Here is a 23,920-nt window from a genome sequence, read left to right as displayed (position 1 = left end):
CCCGCCCCTCTGCCTGGCTCCCACAGGGTGTCAGGAAGCACACTCTGGACCCTGGCAGGAAAACCCGCCATGCCCCATAGGGGAGGATCCGAGAGCATGCAGCTTGCAGCTTCCCCCTACCCTCCCCCGAGGACCAAGCCTCTGCCGGCCCCCACCCTACACCTTACCTCTTGAACCCAAACTCCAGGCACCGGGCTTGCCCAACCCCCTCTGGACACCTGGAGGGCCTGCGTGCGGCCCCCAGTGCCCGCTCACCCAGCAGTCGCAGCGCGTTCGGCTTGGCAGCGCGCCCGGCGCTCCCCACACCACGTCAAGCTGGGCTGGGCCTGGGCCTGGGCCTGGGCCTCAGGGGCATTTGGGGGGCCGACGCCGCAGCTTCTTGACCTCCCCACGCACAAACTCACCATTTCCGTGCGTCCGGAGAGAGCCGGTCCCAAGACAGCCACAGGCGGGGGCACATCGGGCTGAGGAGATTCCTCCCGAGGTCACTTACCACTCAGCCCTCCGCTCAACGCTCCAGCACCCGCAAAGCTGGCTGCCTCCACGGGATCACGCCCCCGCCCTCCGCCCACGCACACAGATGCACCCTGACATCACAGAGGGCAGCGCCAGGGAGCCCCGCCCCAGGGCTCGCCCCTCAGCCCGAGGCTCCGCCCCCTTCTCACCTAGTGGGGGGACCCACACCATCACCTCTTGACACCTGCCTGGCCTCTCCACACCTGGCAGCCAGGCCAGACTCGCACCAGCCACACTCCTCTACGCTTTCCCCAAGCAACACGTTTCACATTCATCAATGCAATGCATCAAGCTCTGCTTTAGATCTTGCCTTGGGGGTTGCACTGGAAACTGATTATGGAACCCAAGATCACTTTTCTTCACCTCAGCACATTTGACCTTATGCATAAACATACCTCCTGCTCCCTGAGTTCTGAAAATGTTCTGAAAATGCAACTTTTGTTTCAGGTTCGCTTCTCATTTTAATTCACTGTGCCTAGAGTGGCTTCTCCACCTCTGCTTGCTCACATCCACCATTTCCGCGGGCACAGGACACGGGTGGCCCCCGTGAGATCCCGACAGGACCTATGGGACAGAGGGGGCACCTCCAGAGGGCACTGCCTTCGGTTCGACCCAGCTCCAGCCACTGTGGTCATTGGAGAGTGATCCAGAAGCTGGAAGTCCTCCCTCTCTCTCTCTCTCTCTGTCTCTCTCTCTCTCTGCCTCTGCCTCTCCTAACTCTGTGTTTCGAAAAAAATAAACAACATCTGTTTAAAAATGGAATCCCATTTGTCTCTTTTTGTCGTCATGGCCTGTGCTGTTGTGATCTTGTCCAAGACGCACATCCGTGCCACGGTGCTCTGGACGCCGCCACTCACATGGCACAGCCCTCTGAGGTTTGGGCTCCAGGTTTCCTCCTGGACCATCTCCGCCAGATGGGGGCCCTAATCATAACCCTACCCCTCAGACTAATCCTGACCCTAAGCTTAGCCCTAGCCTCGGCCCTCAGCCTCAACTAGCCCTGGCCATAATTATATTGCTAAACCTAACTCTAGCCCTTTCCCTAAAACCAACCATGAATTCTAAGAATAACCCAAACTGTCACATAGCCCTAACCCTAACCCTTACCCTAACACTAACCCTTAACTTAACCCTAATCCTAACACTATCCCTTACCATAAGAATCACACTAGCCCTAGCATTAGCCTTAGTTCAAAACTTAACCCTAGCCATATACATAAAAGCAAGCACAAATTCTTCTTCTTCTTTTTTTCTTTTTTTGACAGGCAGAGTGGATAGTGAGAGAGAGAGACAGAGAAAAAGGTCTTCCTTTTGCCGTTGGTTCACCCTCCAATGGCTGCCACGGCTGGCACGCTGCGGCCGGCACACCGCGCTGATCCTAAGGCAGGAGCCAGGTGCTTCTCCTGGTCTCCCATGGGGTGCAGGGCCCAAGCACTTGGGCCATCCTCCACTGCACTCCCGGGCCACAGCAGAGAGCTGGCCTGGAAGAGGGGCAACTGGGAAAGAATCGGCGCCCCGACCGGGACTAGAACCCGGTGTGCCGGCGCCGCTAGGTGGAGGATTAGCCTATTGAGCCGCGGCGCCGGCGGCAAGCACAAATTCTAACAATAACCCTAAGTGTCAAAAAGCCCTAACGCTATTCCTTTTTTTATTTTTATTTTTAAAGCTTTTATTTAGTGAATGCATATTTCATAGTTACAACTTCAGGAATATAGTGGTTATTTTCTCCATACCCAGCCTGCCACCTGACACTAATCCTAATCCTAACCCTAAACTTAGCTCTAAGCCTCACACTAGCCCTTGCCTTAGACTTTCTGGTAAACCTAACCCTAGTCCTAACAGTAACACTAACCACTAATTCTAACAATTACCCTAACTGTAGTATGGCCCTAACCATAATTTGAAACGTAGACCTAAAACTAACCATAACTCTATCCCTAGGCCTTGACTTAACCCTAACACTATCCCTAGCTGATGCCCAAGCCCTAAACATAACTTTATTCCTAACCTTTACCCTAACCATTAATCCTAATCATAACACTAATGCTACCATAGTCTGAGCCCTAATCTTAAATCTAAACCTAACCCTAAACCTAACCCTAACCTTCACCATAACCCTAACCCTAGGACTCACCCCAATACAAATAGTCCACCTCACCATTGCCTTGGCACTAAAACAAACTCTAGATGTAACCCTCAGCATAAGCATTAAAACTAAACATAACACTAACTGAAGAGCAATCATAACCCTAATTAACCATACTACTAACTCCTACCCCTAAGCCTAACCCTAATCCTAAATCTAACCCATGCCCTGACCCTAAGCCTCAAACTAGCCCTGGACATAACCTTAGTGCTGAACCTAACTCTAGCCCTTTCTCTAACATCAACTACAAATTCTAACAATGACACAAAATGTCACATAGCCCCAACTATAATCCTTAACCTAAACCTAACACTAACTTTAACCTTAACCGTAACCCTAACCCTAGCCCTAACCCTAACCCTAGCCCAAGCCCTAAGCCTTACATCAGCCCTGGCCTTAACCTTAGTGTAAAACTTAATTCTAGCCCTATACCTAAAAACAAGCACAAATTCTAAAAATACCCTTGTCACATAGCACTTATACTATTCTTAAACCTAACCCTGATTCTAAACAAAAACTTAGTCCAGTTTCTAAGCCTCATACTAGAACTTGCCTTAGCCCTACTGCTAAACCTAACTCTAACCCTAATTTTAACACTAACCATTATTCTTTTTTTTTTTTTCAGGGAGAGAGTTATAGACAGTGAGAGAAAGACAGAGAGAAAGGTCTTCCTTCTGTTGGTTCACTCCCCTAATGGCCGCTACGGCCAGCACTGTGCTGGTCCAAAGCCTGGAGCCAGGTACTTCCTCCCAGTCTCCCATGCGGGTGCAGGGATCGAAGCACCTGGGCCATCCTCCTCTGCCCTCCCGGGCCACAGTAGAGAGCTGGACTGGAAGAGGAGCAACCAGGAATAGTACCCGGCACCCCAACCGGGACCCACCAGCACCGCAGGTGGAGGATTAGCCAAGTGAGCCATGGCGCCAGCCAACACTAACCATTATTATAACAATAACCCTAAATGTAGTATAGCCCTAACTCTAATCCAAACCTCATCATAACCATGACCTCAACCCTAAATCTAGGACTCAGCCTAACCCTACTACTAATAATGTTATTCCTAAACCTAACGCTAAACCAAACCGGAACCCTAAACCTAGGCATGGCTCAAAGCCTCATACTAGTCCTTGCCTTAGGCCTACTGCTAAACCTAACTCTAGCCCTAACCCTAGCACTAACCATTAATTCTAACAATTACTCTGACCATAGCATAACCCTAAACCAAATCCTAACCCTAACCTTCATGCTTGGCCTCAGCCTAGACCTAACACTATCCCTAGCTGAAGCTGAAGCCATAGAACTAACTGTGCTCCTAGCCTTTACCCTAACCATTAATCCTAGCTATAATACTAATGGTACCATAGCCCTAGCCATAACATTTACTGTAAATGTAACCCTAACCCTAACCCTAACCCTAACCCTAATTCTAACCTTAACCCTAGCCCTGGCCATAATCCCCACACTAGCCTGGCCTTAACCAAGAGCAAAACCAAACTCCAGCCCTATCCCTAAAACCAAGCCTGAATTTAAACAATAACCCTAAATGTCACACAGCCCTAATACTACTACTAAACTTCACCCTAGCCTTACCCCTAGTCCTGGTCCTAAGCCTCACACCAGTCCAAGCCTTAGCCTTGGTGCAAAACCTAACTCTAACACCAACCCTCACACTAACTACAAATTCATACAATTACCCTAACCTTAGCATAGCCTTAAACCTAATTCTAAACCTAATCCTGAACCTCACCTAGGCCTCAGCCTAGCCCTAACACTATTCCCAGCTGATGCACAAGCCCTAAAACTAAATGTACAACTAACCTTCACCCTAACCCTTAATCCTAACTATATCACTAATGGTATCATAGCCCTAGCCCAAATCTTAACCTTAAACTTAACCTTATGTGTAACTCTAACACTAACCCTAACCCTAATCCGACCCTAACCTTAACCCTAGCCCAGGCCCTAGACTTCATACTAGACTAGCCTTAGCCTTAGTGCAAAATCTAACTTTAGCCATATCCCAAAAATCAAGCATGAAATCCAAAAATAAATCTAACTTTCACTCAGTCTTAAAGCTATTCCTAAACCTAAACCTAATCCTAACCCCAACCCCACCCTAGCCCTGGATCTAAGCCTCACACTAGACTTTGCCTTAGCCCTACTTCTAAATCTAACTCTTGCCCCAACCTTAACACTAACCACCAATTCTAGCAATTACCCTAACTGTAGCATAGCCCTAAACTTAGTTTTAATCCTAGCAGTAACTCTAACATTAACCCTAAACTTAACCCTAGGCCTTGGTCAAACCCTGACACTTTCCCCAGTCGACACCCAAAACCTAAACTTAACTGTACTCCTAATTCATCCTAATGCTTAATCCTAAACATAACACTAATGGTCACATTGCCCAAGATACAATACTAGACATAAAAGTAGCCATAAAACCCTAACCCTAACCTTACCCTAGCCCTGGCCCACAGCCTCATACTAGCCCTGGACTTAGCTTTAGTGCTAAACCTAACGCTAGCACTATCTCTATCACCAACAATGAATTCTAATAGTAACCCTAACTGCCACGTAATCCTAAACCTATTCTTAAACTTAACCCTAACCCTAACCCTAGTCCTAACCCTAACCTTAACCCAAGGTCTCAACATAACACAAACAGTAGCCCTCAATTTATTACAAGCACAAAAGCTAACACTATCCTAATCCTCACTCTAACCATTAAAACTAAACATAATATTAATTTTAGCATAGATCTTGCTCTAATTCTAATCCTACACTAATCCTAGCCCTAGCCCTGGCCCTAAGCCTTATCTGGTCTGGATTTAGCCTTATACTAAACCTAAATCTAGCCTTATCCATAACACCAACCAGGAATTCTAACAATAACCCTAATATCGCATAGCCCTAACGCTATTCTTAACCCTAACACTAGTGCTGGCTTTAAGCATAACACTAGCCCTGGCCTTAGCCTTAGTGTTAAACCTAACTCCAGCCCTATCCTTCACGCCAACTATGAATTCTTTTTTTTTTTTTTTTTGACAGGCAGAGTTAGACAGTGAGAGAGAGAGACAGAGAAAAAGGTCTTCCTTCCGCTGGTTCACCCCCCAAATAGCCTCTACGACCGGCGCATTGCCGGGTAATGTTACAATTCATTGTTGGTGATAGAGATAGTGCTAGAGTTAGGTTTAGCACTAAAGCTAAGTCCAGGGCTAGTATGAGGCTTTGGGCCAGGGCTAGGGTTAGGGTTAGGGTTAGTTTTATGGCTAGTTTTATGTTTAATATTGTATCTTGGGCAATGTGACCATTAGTGTTATGGTTAGGAATACGCCGCCACGCTGTGCCAATCCGAAGCCAGGAGCCAGGTGTTTCCTCCTGGTCTCTCATGCGGGTGCAGGGCCCAAGCACTTGGGCCATCCTCCACTGCCTTCCCGGGCCATAGCAGAGAGTTGGACTGGAAGAGGGGCAACTGGGACAGAATCCGGCGCCCCAACTGGGACTAGAACCCAGGGTGTTGGTGCCACAGGTGGAGAATTAGCCAAGTGAGCCACGGCACCAGCCCAACTATGAGTTCTAACAATAACCCTGTTACATAGCTCTAACCCTATTGCTAATACTAACTCTTACCCTAACCCTAGGCCTCAATTAACACAAAAAAATAGTCTCAACTCAATGGAAGCACTAATTTAACTCTAGTCCTAACCCTCACCCTAACCTCTAAAACCAAACCTAACACTAATCAAACCGTAGTCCTAGCCCTAGTACTAACCCTACACCTAATTCAAACTATAATCCTAACCCTGACCCTAACACTTATCCAGGCTCTAGCCTGACACTAGCCCTTGACCTTGCCCTACTGCTAAACTAAATTCTAGCCCTAATGCTAACATTAACCACTAATTCAAACAATAATTCTAATGTTCACATAGCCCTAACCTTCACTCTAACCCTAACCTCAGACACTGACCTAACAGGAACAGTAGCCCTAGCCACAGCCCAAGCCCTAAACCAAATCTTTAAAACTCACATAACAACTACTCCTAACAACAACCTAAAACTAAATATGATATTAATTGTAGCTTAGACCTAGCTCTAATCCTAATTCTAACCCTTACCCTAGCCCTAGCCCTGGCCCTCAGACTCACACTAACTCTAGACATAGTCTTAATGCTAACCTATCTCTAGCCCTATCCCTAACATCAACCATAAATTCTAACAATAACCCAAACTGTCACATAGTCCTAACTCTATTTCTAACCCTAACCCTAACACTGATGCTAACCCAAACCCTAACCCTAGGCCTTGGCCTAACACAAGCATTAGCCCTCAATTTAGCCCAAGCACTAAACCTACCTAAATCTCACCCTAGCACTAAAACTAAACATAGCACTAACTGTAGTATAGGTTTAGCTGTAATCCTAATCCTAACTCTACCCTAACCCTAAACCTATCCCTAGCCCTGGCTCTAATCCTCACACCAGACTTCACCTAAGCCCTACTGCTAAGCCTAACTCTATAGCTAACCCTTACACTATTCCCTAACCTTAATCCTAATAGTAACCCTAATACTAACCCTAACCATAACCCTAGGCCTCTGCCTAATCCTAATTCTGTCCCTAGCCTTATTCCAAGCATAACCTTAACTCTACTCCTAATGCTCAGACTAACCACTAATCCTAACAATGACACCAGGAATTCTAACAATAACCCTAATATCGCATAGCCCTAACGCTATTCTTTTTTTTTTAAATCTTTTATTTAATGAATATAAATTTCCAAAGTGCGACTTATGGATTACAATGGCTTCCCCCCCATACCGTCCCTCCCACCCACAACCCTCCCCTTTCCACTCCCTCTCCCCTTCCATTCACATCAAGATTCATTTTCGATTATCTTAATATACAGAAGATCAGCTTAGTATACATTAAGTAAGGATTTCAACAGTTTGCTCCCACACAGAAACATAAAGTGAAAAATAATAGATGATTTTTTTTAAATGATGATGAAATCAGATCAGACCTATTGTCATGTTTAATCCCAGTGAGAGTCAAGTTGGGAATTGATAATTTCTTTCTTTCTTTTTTTTTTTTTTACAGAAGATCAGTTTAGTATGCATTAAGTAAAGATTTCAACAGTTTGCACTCCCATAGAAACACAAAGTGAAATATATTGTTTGAGTACTCGCTATAGCATTAAATCTCAATGCACAGCACATTAAGGACAGAGATCCTACATGAGGAGTAAGTGCACAGTGACTCCTGTTGTTGACTTTACCAATTGACACTCCTGTCTATGGCATCAGTAATCTCCCTATGCACCAGTCATGAGTTTCCAAGGCTATGGAAGCCCCTTGAGTTCTCCGACTCTTATCTTGTTTAGACAAGGTCATAGTCAAAGTGGAGGTTCTCTCCTCCCTTCAGAGAAAGGTACCTCCTACTTTGAAGACCTGTTCTTTCCACTGGGATCTCACTCACGGAGATCTTTTTGCCAGAGTGTCTTGGCTTTCCATGCCTGAAATACTCTCATGGGCTTTTCAGCCAGATCCGAGTGCCTTTAGGGCTGATTCTGAGGCCAGAGTGCTATTTAGGACATCCGCCATTCTATGAGTCTGCTGAGTATCTCACTTCCCATGTTGGATCACTCTCCCCTTTATTTATTCTATCGGTTAGTGTTAGCAGGTACTAGACTTGTTTATGTGCTCCCTTTGACTCTTAGTCCTTTCATTATGATCAATTGTTAACTGAAATTGATCACTTGGAATAGTGAGATGGCATTGGCACATGCCACCTTGATGGGCTTGAATTGGAATCCCCTGGTATGTTTCTAACTCTACCAATTGGGGCAAGTCAGCTTGAGCATGTCCCAAATTATACATCTCTTCCCTCTCTTATTCCCACTCTGATGTTTAACAGGGATCACATTTCAGTTAATTTTCAACACTTAAGAATAACTGTGTGATAATTACAGAATTAAACCTGTCATATTAAGTAGAACAGACAAAAAAATTACTAAGAGGGATACTGTATTAAGTTGTTCATTAACAGTCAGGGCTATGCTGATCAAGTCACCGTTTCTCATAGTGTCCATTTCACTTCAGGAGGTTTCCTTTTTGGTGTTCAGTCAGTTGTCACCCATCAGGGAGAACATATGGTATTTGTCCCTTTGGGACTGGCTTACTTCACTCAGCATGATGTGTTCCAGATTCCTCCATTTTGTTGCAAATGACTGGATTTCGTTGTTTCTTACTGTGGTATAGTATTCTAAAGAATACATATCCCATAATTTCTTTATCCAGTCTACCGCCTAACGCTATTCTTAACCCTAACACTAGTACTGGCTTTAAGCATAACACTAGCCCTGGCCTTAGCCTTAGTGTTAAACCTAACTCCAGCCCTATCCTTCACGCCAACTATGAATTCTTTTTTTTTTTTTTCTGACAGGCAGAGTTAGACAGTGAGAGAGAGAGACAGAGAAAAAGGTCTTCATTCCGCTGGTTCACCCCCCAAATAGCCTCTACGACCGGCGCATTGCCGGGTAATGTTACAATTCATTGTTGGTGATAGAGATAGTGCTAGAGTTAGGTTTAGCACTAAAACTGTAGAATAGCCCTAGCCTTAGCCCTAGTCCTAATCCTAACCCTAACCCTAACCCCAGTGCTGGCCCTAAGTCTCACACTAGCCTCAGCCTTAGCTTTAGCGCTAAACCTAACTCTGGTCCTATCCCTAAAACCAACAACAAATTCTCACAATAACATTGTCACATAGTTCTAATCCTATTGCTAAAGCTAACTCTTACCCTAACCCTAGGCCTTGGCTTAACACAAATGATAGCTCTCTAGCCCAAGCACTAAATTAAGTGCCCTAAGCCTCACCCTAACACTTACCCAGGCTCTAAGCCTGAAACAAGCCCTCAACCTTACCCCACTGCTAAAACTAACTCTAACTCACCCTAATGCTTGCCCTGGCTCTAAGCCTGAAACAAGCCCTCAACCTTACCCCACTGTAAAAACTAACTCTAACTCACCCTAACGCTTGCCCTGGCTCTAAGCCTGAAAAAAGCTCTTAACTTTACCCTCCTGCTATGACTAGCTCTAGCCCTAAACTTACACTAACAACTAATTCAAACATTAACCCTAACCATCATATAATCCTAACCCTATATCTAACCCTAACCCCAGGCCTCTACCTAACCAAAACAGTAGTCATAGCCATAGGCCAAGCCATAAACCAAATCTTCTACAATTCACCTTAACCACTACTTCTAACATGAATCCTAACCTTAGCAAAACCTTAGACCTAAACCTAACCCTATATCTGACCCTAATCTAACCCTGGCCCTAAATCTAATGGTAGCCCTAGCCCTAATCCTCACACTTGCCAGGACTTAGACTTAGTGCTAAATCTAACTCTGTGAGAGTCGACCACCCGAAAAACGTCACCAAGAGACACGTCTCTTATGCAAACAGCACGGGGAAGTTTTATTGATTATCCAGCATGCTGGGGCTGTCTGATCATACATGAACAGAGCAGCCCCGAATAACCAAAGGTTAGGGTTTATAAAGGCAAAAACCGCAAAAACCGGGAAGGGGGGGGATACACGGTTGCTATGCACGGTTGCTATACACAATTGTTAAGACCAAAGGAGAATCAAAAGAGTACATGGTTACTGGGGTCAACATAACCTAAAACCTAAGTGAAATTAATATTTATCATAATCTTGACAATACTAGCTACAATCTTACAATTAGCAATTAGGACTTGACATTAATGTAAGACACAGACAAATCACATCTTCATTATGAACCCAGGTAACCCAGGGGCAACTTTTTGTGCTTGTAAGCTTGAGCAATCATGCTAGGGGGTTTTTGTGCTCTGCCAAGGGTGATATAGTGTACTGCTATTGTTTGACTATTTGAAACCATAGTTTCAGATCAGAGTCTCACGGTGAGGGGGGGGGTGTTGGAGTCTCAAGGACTCTAAAATGGAGTCCCTACTGTCAGGGGGCTACTTCAACTCCAGCACTATCCCTAAAACTAGTGACAAATTCTAACAGTAACCCTAACTGCCGCATAAACCTAACCCTATTCCTAAACCTAACCTTAACTTTAAACAGAACCCTAACCCTAACCCTAGGCCTCAGCCTAACTCAAAGAATAGCCCTCAACATAGCCCAAGCACTAAACCTAACTCTATCCCTGCACTCACCCTAACCACTAAATCTAAACATAACACTAATTGCACCATGGGCCTAGCTCTAATCCTATTCCAAACCCTAATTCTAGCCATAGCCCTGGACCTAAGCCTCACATTTGACCTGTACTTAGCATTAGTGCTAAACATAACTCTATCCCTATCATGAACACCAATGATAAATTCTATCAACACCCTAACCGTCACACAGCACTAACCCTATTCCTAAACCTAACCCTAACTCTAACTCTAACCCTACTTTCACCTTAGGCCTCAACCTAACACAAACCAAAGATTAAATTTAGCCAAAGCATGAAAATTAATCTAGTACTAACCCTCACTCTAACCACAAAACTAAATATAACACTAATTGTGACATATCCTAGCTCTAATCCTAATCATAGCCCTAACACTAAACCTAGCCATGGCTCCAAGCCTCACACTGGCCCTCGCCTAAGCCTTAATGCTAAACCTAACTCTACAGTAAACCCTAAGAGTAAACACTACTTCTAGCAATAACCCAACGGATAACATAGCCCTAACCCTAATCCTAAACCTAACCCTAACCCTAACAGTAACTGTAGGCCTCAGCATAACCCTAACACTAACCCTAGTAAAAGCCCAATTCTTAAACCTAACTCTAGTCCTATTGTTCACCCTAACCACTAATCTAACAGTAACACTAAGTGTAGCATATGCCTAGCCCTAATCCTAACACTAACTCTAACTCTAGCCTTTGCCCTGGCCCTAAACCTCACACCAGCCCTGGCCTTAGCTTTAGTGCTATACTTAATTCTAGTTCTATCCCTAACACCAACCATGTATTCTAACACTAACCCTAACTGTCACATGGCCCTAGACCTAATCCTAATCCTGCCTCCACCCTACCCCTATCCTAACCATAATCCTAGCCCTAACCCTAACCCTAACACTAACATAGCCCTTGTCAAAAAAGCAAACAATAACTCACACTTTAGCCCAAGCACTATACTTAACTCTGGTCCTAACTCTAACACTAACTGACTACTCTAACAATAATCCTAACCGGAGCACAGCCCTAATCCTCATCCTAAACCTAATCCTAACCCTAACCATAAACCTAGGCCTCAGCCAAACCCTAAACCCTAACCCTAACCTTAATCCTAATCCTAATCCTAAACCTATCCCTAACACTAATCTCAGCCCTATCCCTATTCTTTACTATCGCCATAAGCCTCACACTAGCCCAGGCTTTAGCCTTAGGGTTGAAAATAACTCTTGCACTATCCCTAACCCCTAAAAGGAATTCAAACAATAAACCTAATGTCACATAGCAATAACCTTATTTGTAACCCTAATCCTAGCACTAACTCTAACATTAACACATGGCCCCAGCCTAACACAAACAGTAGCTCTCACCATAGTCCAATATTAAACATAAGTCTAGCCATAATCCTCATCTTAACAGCTAAACTAAGCCTCATATTAACCATAGCATAGCCCTAACCCTAATCCTAACTCTTCCCTAAATGTAACCTTTATCCTAACACTAGCCCTGCCTCTAAGCCTCATACTAGCCCTCACATTAGCCTTATTGCTAAACTTAACTCTAGCCCTCACAGAAACCCTAACCACTAAATCTAACAATAACCATAATCCTAGCATAGCCCTAACCCTAATCCTCTACCTAATCCTAACCAAAAACTTAACTCTAGTCCTCAGCCTAACTCTATAGCCATAGATGTAGCCCATAACCTAAACCTACCTCTACTGCTAAACCTCATTCTAATCACTAATCTTAAAAATAACAATAACTCCAATCCCAATCCTAACATAAACCTAACCATAACTCTAGTCCTAACATGAACCTCAGCATAGCCTTAGCCCTACTCCAAGCTTTAAAACAAAATTAACCCTAACCCTAACACTAGAACTAGACTTAAACCTAACCTACACAATCACAGGCCTTACCCTAAGTGCTATCCTAACTCTAACCCTAACCCTAACACCAACAACAAATTCTAACAATAACACTAACTGTCATATATCCCTAACCCTATTCCTAAACCTAACCCTAAACCTAACCCTAATGCTAACCTTAGGCCTTGGGTTAACACAAAGAGTAGACCTTACCTTAGAACAAGCACTAAACCTCACTCTAGCCCTAACCCTCACCCTAATCACTAAAATGAACCTAACACTAACCATAGCATTACCTTATCCCTAATCCTACTCTACCCATAACCCTAACCCTAGGCCAAAACCCAACCCTAACCCTAACCCTACCACTAGCCCTAGCCTTAACCATAACCTTAGCCCTGGCTTTAAGCCTCACTCTAACCCTCGCCTTTACCCCAACTCTAAACCTAACTCTAGCCCTAACCCTGATGCTAACCACTATTTCTAAGAATATCTCTAACCATAGCAACGACCTAACCCTAATCTTAAACCTAAACCAACCCTAAGCCACAAGCCACAACTTATTCTATTTTTTTTTTTTTTTGACAGGCAGAGTGGACAGTGAGAGAGAGAGAGACAGAAAGAAAGGTCTTCCTTTGCCGTTGGTTCACCCTCCAATGGCCGCTGCGGCCGGCACATTGCGCTGATCCGAAGCCAGGAGCCAGGTGCTTTTCTTGGTCTCCCATGCGGGTGCAGAGCCCAAGGACTTGGGCCATCCTCCACTGCACTCCCGGGCCACAGCAGAGAGCTGGCCTGGAAGAGGGGCAACTGGGACAGAATCTGGCGCCCCGACTGGGACTAGAACCCGGTGTGCCGGTGCCGCAAGGTGGAGGATTAGCCTATTGAGCCATGGCGCTGGCCTACCACAACCTATCCTAACACTAGCCCTAGATATAGCCCAAGCCCTAAACCTAACTCTACTTGTAATGCTCACCCTACCCACTAATCCTAACAATAACATTAACTGTAGTATATCCTTTGCACTAATCCTAACTCTAAAATTATCACTAACACTAACACTAACACTAACAAGCACTAACACTAACACTAGACCTGCCTCTTTCTCTAAGCCTCACAATAGCCCTGGTCCTGGACTTGGTGATAAACCAAACTCTAGTTCCATCCCTAACCCCAAAGATGAATTCTAATAATCAACCTGTCACATAACCCCAACCCTATATCTAGTCCTAACTTTCACTCTACACTTAACTCTAACAATAATCCTAGGACCCAGCCTAACACAAACAGTAATCCTCACCTTAGCCCAAGCATTAACACAACTCTAGCACTAGCTGTTACCAAACAACTAAAAATAACATTAACCATATCATAGTCCTAGCCTTTATCCTAACCCTACCCCTAACCCTAACCTTAACCCTATCTGTGACTCTCATGCTGGCCCTTGTCTTAGCCCTACTGCTAAACCTAACTCTAGTCCAAACTCTAACACTAACCACTAATTCTAACAATAACCCTAACCACAGCACAGCCCTAACCCTAATCCTAAACCTAACCCTAACCAAAACCCTAAACCTAGGCCTTGCCTACCCTAATACAAATTCTAGCACTCAGTATAACTCTAGTTCTATCCATAACACAAACCATGAATACTAACAACACTGACTGTCACATAGCCCTAAACCTATTCCTAACCCTGATCTTAAACCTAACCCTAACCCTAAACCCAACACAAAATCTACCCCTAAACTTAGCCCAAGAACTAAACCAAACTCTAGCCCTAACCACTAAATCTAAACCTAACAGTAACCATAGCATAGTACTAGCCCTACAGCTAACCCTAACTCTAAACCTAACACTAACTCTAACCTAACCCTAGTCCTGGCTCTAAGAATCACAGTAGCCCTCTCCATAGACCTACTGTAAAACCTACATCTAGCTCTAACCCTAACACTAACCACTCATTCTAATAATAATCCCAATCTCAGATTAGCATAACCTGATCCTAAACCTAACCCTAACCACAATAATAACCCTAGAGCTTGACCTAAGTCTGCCACTAGCCCTAGCCACAGCCCAAACCCTAAACCTAACTACTCCTAACCCACACCCTAACCACTACTCCTAAATATAACACAACTATAGCATAGGCCTAGCCCTAACACCAACACTAAACTAACCCTTGCCCTAACCACTACTCCTAACAATAACACAACTGCAGCATAGGCCTAGCACTAGCACTAACACTAACACTAAACTTAATTAAACCTTAACCTTAACTTTAGCCCTAGCCATGGTCCTAACACTCATAACCCTGGCCTTAGCCTTAGTGCTGAACCTAACACTAGACACTTTCTAATAAAACCACCAATTCTAACAATAACCCTGTCAGATAACCCTATTCCTAAACATAACACTAAACCTAATGCAACACTAAGCCTAGGCCTCAGCCTAACACAAACAGTAGCTCTCACCTTAGCCTAAGCACTAAACCTAACTCTAGCCCCAGCACTAACACTAGCCACTAATTTTAACAATAACACTAACTACAGCAAACCATAACCCTAATCCTAAACCTAACCTCAGTCTAACACTAACCCTAGGCTTCAGCCTAACCCTAACTCTAGCCATAGTTCAAACCCTAAATCAACTCTACTCCTAACCATCACCTTAACCACTAATCCTAACACTAAAACTAACCATAGCACAGACTTATCCCTAACACTAACACTAAACTTAACTAAATCTTAACCCTAAACCTAGCCCTAGCCCCATCCCTAAGTCTCACACTGTCCCTGGCCTTAGCTTTATGGCTAAATCTAACTCTACCCCTACCACTAACAACAACCAGGAATTCTAAAAATAGCCTTAACTGTCACATAGGCCTAGCTCTATTCCTAACCATAAACCTAACACTAGCCATAACCCTAGGCCTTGGCCTAACACAAACAGTTAGATCAACTTAGACCTAACCCTTACCCATCCTAACACTAACCACTAACCCTAACACTAACCACTCATTCTAATAATAATCCCAATCTCAGATTAGCCAAATGCTAACCCAAATGCTAACTCTAGACCTAGCCCTGGCCCTAACCATATGGCTAAACCTAATTCTAGTCCTATCCTTAACACAAACCATGAATTATAACAGTAACCCTGTCACATATCCCTAACCCTATTACTAACCCTGCCTAATCCCAATTCTAGTCCTAGCCCTGGCCCTAAGCCTCACACGTGACTTGGTCTTAGCCTTCGTGCTAGTCATAACTTAGCCCTATCCCTAACACCAACTACAAATTCTGACAATAACTCTATCACTAACACTATTCCTAACCCTAACCCTAATCCTAACCCTAGGCCTCAACATAACATAAACAGTAGCCCATACCTTACCCAAACACTAAACCTAACTCTAGCCATACCCATAACGCTAACTACTAATTCAAACTTTAATCCTAACAATAGATTAGTCCTAACCCTAATCCTAAATCTATCCCTAACCCTGAAAATAACCCTAGATATCAGCCTAAGCCTAATGTAGCCCCAGACCTAGCCCAAGCCCTAAAATTTACTTTCTTCCTAATCTTCACCCTAATCACTAGTCTTTTTTGTCTTTTTTATTTTTTATTTGACAGATAGAGTTAGACAGTGAGAGAGAGAGACAGAGAGAAAGGTCTTCCTTCTGTTGATTCACTCCCCAAATGGCCGGAGCTAAGCCTATCCGAAGCCAGGGGCCAGGTGCTTCCTCCTGGTCTCCCACGTAGGTGCAGGGGCCCAAGCACTTGGGCCATCCTTCAGTGCTTTCCCGGGCCACATCAGAGAGCTGGACTGGAAGAGAAGCAACTAGGACTAGAATGCGGTGCCCATATGGGATGTCAGCACTGCAGGTGGAGGATTAACCCAGTGAGTCACGGCACTGGCTCCTAATCACTAGTCTTAACAATAACAATAACAGGGGCCCATGCTGCAGCAGAGCGGGTTAAAGCCCTGGCCTGAAGTGCCAGCATCCTATATGGGCGTCGGTTCTAGTCCCAGCGGCTCCTCTTCCAATCCAGCTCTCCGCTATGGCCTGGGAGAGCAGTGAAAGATGGAAGACCTCTCTCTCTGTCTCTACCACTCTCTGTAACTCTCTCTTTCAAATAAATAAAAATAAATCTTAAAAAAAAAAATAACTCTAGCATATAACTAACCCTAATTATAATCCTAAATCTAACCATAAACCTAGCCCTAGCCCTGGCCCTAAGCCTCACTCTAGCCCTGGCCTTAGCCTTAGTACTAAACCTAACTCTAGCCCTATCCATAACACCAACCATGAATTCTAATAATGATCCTATGTTACATATCTCTACCTTATTCTTAGCCCTAACTTAACCTAAACCTAACCCTACCCCAACACTAACCTTGGGCCTCAGCTTAACACAACAAGTAGCTCTCACTTAGCCAAGCACCAAACCAAACTCTAGCCCTAGCCTCACCTTAACCATTAAAACTAAACCTACACTACGCTTCTTCTAACCTTAGCCCTGGCTCTAAAGCCTCACACTAGCCCTAGCCTTAGCCCTTCTGCTAAACCTATCTCTAGCCTTAATCTTAACACTAACTACTGATTCCAACAATATCCCTAACTGTAGATAACCCTAATCTAACCTAAACCTAATTCTAACCCTAACATTAACCCTAGAGCTTGGCCTAAGGCTAAAACTAGCCCTAGCAGTCCCCAAGCTCTAAAACTGTTCTCTCTCCTAACCTACACCTTAAGCACTACTCCTAACAATAACCCTAACTGTAACATAGCCTTAGCCCTAATCCAAAACCTAAACCAAACTTTAAACCTGACCATATCCATAACCCTGGCTCTAGCCCTGGCCCTAAGCTGCACACTAGTCCTGGCCTTAGCGTAATTGCTAAAGCAAACTGTAGCCTTACCCTTAACACCAATCACATATTCTAACAATAACTCTGTCACATAGCCCTAACCCTATTCCGGAACCTAACCCTAACTCTAACCCTAAACTTAACTGTAACCCTAGGCCTAATCACAACACAAACAGCAGCATATTTATTACCTCAAGCACTAAATGTAATTGTATCCCTAATTCAAACACTAGCCACTAATTCTAACAATAACCCTAACCATAGCATAGCCCTAATCCTAACCATAAACCTATCACTAATCCTAGACATCAGTCTAAACCTGACACTAGCACTTTGTATAGCCCAAACTCTAAACCAATTCTTCTCCTAACCCTAACCCTAACCCTAACCACTATTTCTAACAATAACACTAACAATAGCGTTGTCCTAACTCTAACAGTAAGCCTAATCTGAACACTAACCCTAACTCTAATCCTAGCCTCATACTAGTCCTGGCCTTAGCCTTACTTAGTGTTAAAGCTAACTCTAGCCCTATCCAAAACATCAACCAGGAATTCTAAAAATATCCTTGTCACATAGCCCTAACACTATTCCTAACCATAAACCTAACCCTAGCCCTCAAACAAGCAGAAAATTAGCCCACACCTTACCCTTGGCACTAAACTTAACTCTAGCCCCTCACCCTACCCTCTAAAACTAAGTTGACATTAACCCTAGCATGGCCCTAGCCCTAATCCTAACCCTATCCCTAACCCTACTCCTAACCCTTACCCTAATCACAGCCCTGGCTCTAACTGGCCCTCTCCTTGGCCCTACTGAAAACCTATCTCTAGCCCCAACCCTAACATTAACCACTAATTATAACAATAACCTTAATTGTAACATAGCCCTTACCCTAACCCAAAACCTAACCCTAGGCCTCAGCCTATCCCTAGGCATCAGCCTAACCCTAATGCTAGCCCTAGCCATAGCCTAAACCCTAAACATAACTCTATCAGTAATCCATGCCCTAATCACTAATACTAATAGTAACTCTAACCAATAGCATATCCCTAACCTTAACCGTAACCTTAACCCTAACACTAGCTCAAGTCCTGGTCCTAAGCCTCACACTAGTCCAGGCCTTAGCCATAGTACCAAACTTAAATCTAGCCCTATCCCTAACACTGACCATAAATTCTAACAATAACTTTTACTGTTACATAGCTGTAACCCTATTCCTAACCCTAAACCTAAACCTGACCCTATTCCTAAACTTAACCATAACCCTAGGCCTTAGCCTAACAAAACAGTAGCATACTACTTAGCCCAAGTACTAAATGTAAATCTACCTGTAACCCTAACTCTAACCACTAGTTCTAACAATAACCCTAAAAGAAGCATAGCCCAAATCCTAATCCTAAACCAAACCATAACACTAACCCTAACTCTAAGCCCAGCCTAACCCTAATACTACCCCAAGCTATATTCTAAGCCCTAAATGTAAGTCTAGTCCTAACTCTCACCCTAACCAAAAATCTTAACAATAACACTAAAAGTAGCACAGCCCTATCCCTAACCTTGAACCAAACCCTAGCCCTAACATTGACCCTGACCCTAAGCCTCATGCTAGCCTTGGCCTTAGACCTAGTGCTAAACCTAACTCTAGCTGTATCACAACACAGAACACTAACTTTACCAATAACCCTAACTGTAGCATAGCCCTAACACTAGTCCTGAAACAATCCTAACACAAACCCTAAACCTAATCCTCGGCCTAGACCTAACACAAACTGTAGCCCTCAGTTGAGCCCCCCAAAATCCCCAAACATTATCATAGCCCTAACCCTAAACCTAGGCCAAAACCAAACCTTAACCCTAACCTAACCCAAAAAACTGTAGGTAAGCTCATGGCCAGCCAGAACCCTAACCCTAATCATCTTCCTAACCCTAACCCTAAAATCTAACCCTAACCCTAACAAAATGCAAAGCATATGCATATCCTTAACCCTAGGCCAAACCAACCCTACACTAACTCTAACCCATATCCTACAGTTAAATCTTAACACAAACCTGGACCTTACCCCTAACTTGAATCCTAATCTTAACTTTATATTCTAAACCTAACCCTAACCCTCACAAAACCCAAAACAATCATGTACCTCTAACCCTACTCCTAACCTAAGCTTAACTCAAACCCTATCTCTAACACTAACCCTAACTCTTCACACTAACACTAACCTTAACCCTAACAAAACCCGAACCTAAGCATATCCCTAACCCTAACACTAACCCCTAGACCAATTCCAAAACCTAGCTCTAACCTTACCCAAACCCAATAGGTAAATCTAATGCAGGTTCAAACCTTAACCCTAACCCTCCCCCTAATTTTAAACATACAACCCAAAACTAATCCTAATCCTAATGAAACCCCAAACCTAAGCACAGTCCTATTCCTAACCCTAACCCTAGGCCAAAACCAGACACTAACTGTAACTAACTCAAAAACTATAGGTAAACCTAATGCAAGCCCTACCCTAATCCTAACCATCATCCTAACCCTAACCATAAACATTAACACTAACCCGGGGCCAGCACCGTGGCTCACTTGGTTAATCCTCCACCTGCAGTGCTGACACCCCATGTGGGCACCAGGTTCGAGTCCCGGTTGCTCCTCTTCCAGTCCAGCTCTCTGATGTGGCCCAGGAAGGCAGTGGAGGATGGCCCAAGTGCTTGGGCCCCTGCACCTACGTGGGAGACCAGGAGGAAGCACCTGGCCACTGGCTTTGGATTGGCACAGCACTGGCCGTAGTGGCCATTTGGGGAGTGAATCAACAGAAGGAAGACCTTTCTCTCTGTCTCTCTCTCTCTTACTGTCTATAACTTTACCTGTCAAATAAAACAAAACAAAGCAAAATTAACACTAACCCAAACCTTAGTGAAATCCAAAATTTAAGCATTTCTCTAACCCTAACCTTATGACTAACACTAGGAAAAACCAAACCATAACCCCAACAAGAACTCAAAACCTATAAGTAAACCTAATGCAAGGCTGAAATTTAAACCTAATCCTCAACTCAGCCTCACTACACTATACTGTAAACCTAAAGAAATCCAAAATATTAGCATAGCCCTAATCCTAACTCAAAATATAACCTCAGCCTAGATGCCAAGCCTAAACCTTAATCCTTGATAGAAGATTAACCTTTGCCCTACTCCTAACACTCTAAACCTCAGTAGTAACCCTAACCCTAATGAATCTCAAACATAAGGGTAGCCCTAACCCTAACCCTAACCCCTAACCCTACTGAAACCCAAAACCTAAGTATAACTCTAATGCAAGCAAGCATCTTAACCCTAATCCTAACCATACATTAACATTACACCTTTTTAAGATTTACTTATTTATTTGAAAGTAAGAGTTACACAGAGAGCAGAGAGGCAGAGAGAGAGAGACAGAGACAGAGAAAGAGAGAGAGAGGTCTTCCACCCAATGGTTCACTCCCCAATTGGCTGCAATGGCCAGAACTGCACTGATCCAAAACCAGGAGCCAGGAGCTTCCTCTGGATCTCCCACGTGGGTGCAGGGACCCAAGGACCTGGCTATCTTCCACTGCTTTCCCAGGCCACAGCAGAGAGCTTGATTGGAAATGGAGTAGCCGGGTCTCGAACCAGCGCCCATATGGGACGCTGGCACTTCAGGCCAGGGCATCTACCTGCTGTGCCACAGCATTGGCCCGAACGTTACACCTCAATCCTAACCTCAACCCTAATGAAATCCCAAATATTAGTGTAGCCCTAGCCCTAGCCCTAACCCTAACCCTAACTCTAACATATGCCTGAACCTGAACCCTAAACCTAAGCCAGAAGTCTAACCCTAACATGATCACTAGCCCTAACCCTTAACCTAATCCATAACTCTAATCCTAATTCTAGTGAAACCTGAAACCTAAGCATTTCCCTAACCCTAAAAAAGCAGACCCTAGCCCTAACCCTAAACCAAACTTTATAGGTAAACTGAACAGAAGCCAGAAGCTTCACCCTAACCCTCATCCTAACCTTAAACCTACAACCTAATCCTAATGAAATCCCAAACATTAGCATAGTCCTAACACTAACCCAAACTGTAACCCTAGCCCAAACTCAGCCTTAACCCTAAGTTTAAACCTGAATCCTAGCCAGAAGCATAACTCTAAAGCTAACACTAGCCCTGATACTTACCCTAATCCCTATACTAACCCTAAACCTAATAAAATCATAAACCTAAGCATAGCCCTAATCTTAACTTTAACCCTAATGTGAGGCTGTAACCAAACCTTAGCACTGAAACTAATTTGAAAACTATCAGTAAACCTAATGCAAGAGGGAACTCTAAACCTGCCATCCTAACCCTAACCATAAATCCTAACACTAACCCTAACCCTAGGACAAAACCAAAGCATATCCCCAAACATTAGCATAGCCCTAACCTTACCCCAACTCTAATCCTAGTACGGACACTAATCCTAACCCCAGACCTAAACCCGAACCATAGTCAGAAGCCTAACTCTAATACTAACACTAGCCCTAACCCAATGAAACCATAAGTCTAAGCATAGCCCCAACCCTAACCCTAACACTAGGTTGAAATCAAACCCTAACTCTGACCTAATCTGGAAAAAATATAGATGAATGTTATGCAAACCAGAACCCTAACCTAATAGGCAAACACCAAACCCAAACCTGAATCCAAAAACTATAGATGAGCCTAAAACAAGCCTGAACCTTAAACCTAAACCCCCTTCTAACCATAACCCTACACCCTAATCCTAGTCATAACTATAACAAAGCCTAAACATTAGCGTAGCCCTAAAACAAACCTTAACTCTAGTGCTGGCCCAAACCTTAACCCTAAACCAAAGCCTAAATCTGACCCCAAGCCAGAATCCTAACCCTAATGCTAACACTAACCCTAACACTTACTCTAAACCCTAACCCTAACCCTAATTAATCCTCAAATCTAAGTGTAGCCCTAAACCTAACTTAACCCTAATTCTAGGCTGAAACCAAATCATAACCCAACCTGAACCCAAACCATACAGGTAAACATAATGCAAGCCCAAACCTTAAAACTAACAATCATCCTAATACTAACCCTAAACCCTAACGCTAACCCTAACCCTAACAAATCCAGAAACCTAAGCATATCTCAAACCCTAACCCTAACCCACATCCTAATCCTAATCCCAATCCTATCCCTAACTTTAAAGGAAACCCTACACATTAGTGTAACTCTAACCCTAACCCTAACCCTAACTCTAACTCTAACCCAAACCCTAACCCTAAGCCAAAGCCTAAACCTGACCCCTAGCCAGAAGCCTAAACCTAACACTAACACTAGCCTACAACTTACCCAAAATCCTAACACTAACCCTAATGAAACCCCAAGCCTTAACATAGCCCTAACCCTAATCATAACACTAAGCCTAGGCTACAACCAAGCCATAACCCCAAATCTAACCTGAAAACTATAGTTAATATCAATGCAAGCCTGAACACTAACCTTCACGTTCACACTAATCCTTACCCTAAACCCTAACATGAAACCTAACCCTAAAGAAACTCAAACCCTAAGTGTAGCCTTAACCCTAACACTAACCCTAAACCTAACTACAAGAAAAACCAAACCCTAACCATGAACCTAACCTCAAAACTATAGGTAATCCTAAAGCAAGACCCCAAACGAACCCTAACTGTATTTCTGAATCCAACCTTAAACCCTGACACCAACTCTAACACTAATGAAACCAAAAACCTAGCAACTCCCTAACCCTAACTGTAACTATAATCTAGGCATAAAGCAAACCCTAACACCAACCCTAAACTGAAAACTATAAGGAAACCTAATGGAAGCCAGAACCTTCACTCTAACCCTACTCTTAACCATAAAATTACACCCTAATTTTAACCCTAATAGCAATGAAATCACAAACATTAGCATAGCCCTAACACTACCCTTAATTCTAACCTTAGCCTGAACCCTAACCATAACCCTAAGTCCCAACCCAGGCCCTAGTCAGAGCCTAACCCTAACACTAAAACTATCCCTAACACATAACCAAAATGCTAACACTAAACTTAACCCTAATGAGATCCTAAAACTAAGTGTAGCCCTAACCTGAACCATAACAGTAACCCTAGGCTGAAATGAATCCTATCCCCTCAAAAATAGGTAAACCGAACACAACTTTGATCCCTAACCCTAACCATCATACTAATCCTAATCCTAAACCCTAAACTAGCCTTAATCCTAATGAAACCCAAAACAGAAGCA

The 23,920-nt window shown here is 43.8% G+C and overlaps 1 long non-coding RNA gene across 6 annotated transcripts in view; it reads right to left on the bottom strand.

The window, feature by feature from the left end:
- Positions 1-4,745, bottom strand: part of LOC103345811 (2-iminobutanoate/2-iminopropanoate deaminase) — an 83,522-nt gene extending 78,777 nt beyond the window's left edge. For all 6 annotated transcript variants that reach the window (XR_011381657.1, XR_011381659.1, XR_011381658.1 and 3 more), the window contains exon 1: positions 405-4,745. This is a non-coding gene — a long non-coding RNA (2-iminobutanoate/2-iminopropanoate deaminase). The remainder of the gene's footprint in view (positions 1-404) is intronic.
- Positions 4,746-23,920: the final 19,175 nt, after the last annotated feature.

This window comes from Oryctolagus cuniculus, chromosome 13 (genome assembly GCF_964237555.1).
Source record: "Oryctolagus cuniculus chromosome 13, mOryCun1.1, whole genome shotgun sequence".
Classification (NCBI taxonomy): domain Eukaryota; kingdom Metazoa; phylum Chordata; class Mammalia; order Lagomorpha; family Leporidae; genus Oryctolagus; species Oryctolagus cuniculus.
The sequence above is the reverse complement of the archived record's forward strand: the minus strand, read 5'-3'. Positions and strand labels throughout refer to the sequence as shown.